Source organism: Myotis brandtii, unplaced genomic scaffold (assembly GCF_000412655.1).
Source record: "Myotis brandtii unplaced genomic scaffold, ASM41265v1 scaffold601, whole genome shotgun sequence".
NCBI classification, from domain to species: domain Eukaryota; kingdom Metazoa; phylum Chordata; class Mammalia; order Chiroptera; family Vespertilionidae; genus Myotis; species Myotis brandtii.
Genome location: NW_005370276.1, coordinates 181,386 through 183,302, shown reverse-complemented (window position 1 = coordinate 183,302; position 1,917 = coordinate 181,386).

Genomic DNA, 1,917 nt, shown 5'->3' with positions numbered 1-1,917 from the left:
GAGGAGTCCTCATCCTACAGGGGCCCCGGGGGCATGACTGTGAGCATCTGGGACACGGTGCAGGGTGCGTGCAAAGGCCCCGAGGCAGGAACGTGCCTGGAGTGTTGTAGGAATGGCCAGGAGGCCAGGTGGATGGAGAGGGTGGGCGGTGGTGTGGGAGGTAGCTAGACAGACATGAGCAGAGCAGGGACGATAGGCCAGGTACAGAAGGTCAAGGGTGAAAAGCCCTAAGGGCCCAACAACAGACAACTGTAGCAGGGCGGGGGGGGGGGCTTGTCCTAGGGTGACCTGTGCTCCCCTAGCACATCGCTGGCCGTGCGGTTTGGACCCCCTGACCTTTTCCTCCCTGGAGACAACATCCAGGCCTCAGTGTATCTCAGCTCCAGGCCCAGAAAAGCAGCAAAACCAGAAAAGGGAGGCCAGGGCCACGGCTCCTCTCAGGACCAGCTGCATTGAATAATGACCCCTGTCCTGGTGCCGGCCAAACAGTGGGGGCTCCACTCCTGAGAGGACACACCTGGAAAGCAGCTGGATAATCTATTGAGATCTTCCCCTGGGACCTCCCCCCAAATCTCCACCCTTAACCCCTTAGGACGGAGGACCCACTCACTGTGTTCTCCCTCCCAGGAGCACACCCACATCCTTCCCTTCTCCCTCTGGTTCCCCCAGGTGTGTTCCCATTCCCTTCCTCACTCCCCAGCTCTGAGGGCCCTTCTTTGGCCGCCGTAACTTGTTTTCTGAGCCCATTGCTTCACCACTCATTTCTTCCACCTCTGTGATTTTCTAAATAAACTAGGGGCCCAACGGGAGAAATCACGCGCCCCGCCCAACCGTGCCTGCCTTGCCATGCCCACCTTGCTGCCCTGCCTGCCCACGGGGCCGCCAGCCTTGCTGTGATCGGAGCCTGTGGGCTGCAAGGGAGGGACCAAGAGGTACTCCATGCACCTCCTGGTGACCGGTCAATTGGTTATTCCGGCATTATGGTGTTACGGCTACAGGCCTTTTATAATATAGACTAGAAGCCTGGTGCACGAAATTCATGTGGGGGGGGGGAGGGCTCCCTCAGCCCGGCCTGTAACAAGGCCAGCGTCCCTCGCCCTGGCCTCTGGCCCGAAGCCCCTCTCCTCCCTCCATGTAGCCAGGGTGGGGATGCTGGGCTCGCATTGCCCAGGCAACATCGCCAGCATCCCGCCCGGCCACTATGGGCCTCGCCATATTTGTCATGGAATGATGGTTAATTTGCATATTGCTCTTTTATTAGATAGGATGTTCTCTTATGGTTTGAGTCTTGGCTCTGAATTCTTTCTCAGCCAGAACTCAAGTTCTAAGGTTGCTCAACCAAAATCCAGTCTTACCCACCAGTCTAACACCGGGTGCCATTCCCACCCCTGCCAACAGCAAGGGGTCAGCGTGGATCAGGGGTTCCATCACTCGAGTCTGTTCTTCGAGGCCATTTTAAGGATCTTGGAGGGTTCAGAGCAGAGGAGTGACATGATCCAGACCTGCCTTTCAAAGCTGACTTCTGCCTCCTGTCCCAGCTCCATCCCATTCCATCTCTACACCCACCCACTCACCCACCCACCCACCTACTCCTTCCCTCACCCAGTCGGTATCATATTTGCTGAGTCCCTACTGTGTGCCTGGTACTGTCAGGTGAGGGAAGTAGAGCAGTGATAAGGGACTTGACCTCCAGGAGCTTATATTTTATTTTATTTTATCCTGCCTCGTGATGAGTGAGGCGGAGAAACGGATTTAAAACTTTTTTTATTGTATGAAGTTAATAACATTTCATTCATAAATTATTGATCTTACTTATGAATGAGTTCAGTGAATCCTATGAATCTGACCTCCCCACCTGTGTCTCCCGTGTGGCTAGTGGCTCCTGCGTTGGCCAGTGCATGTCCCCGCTATAAACCT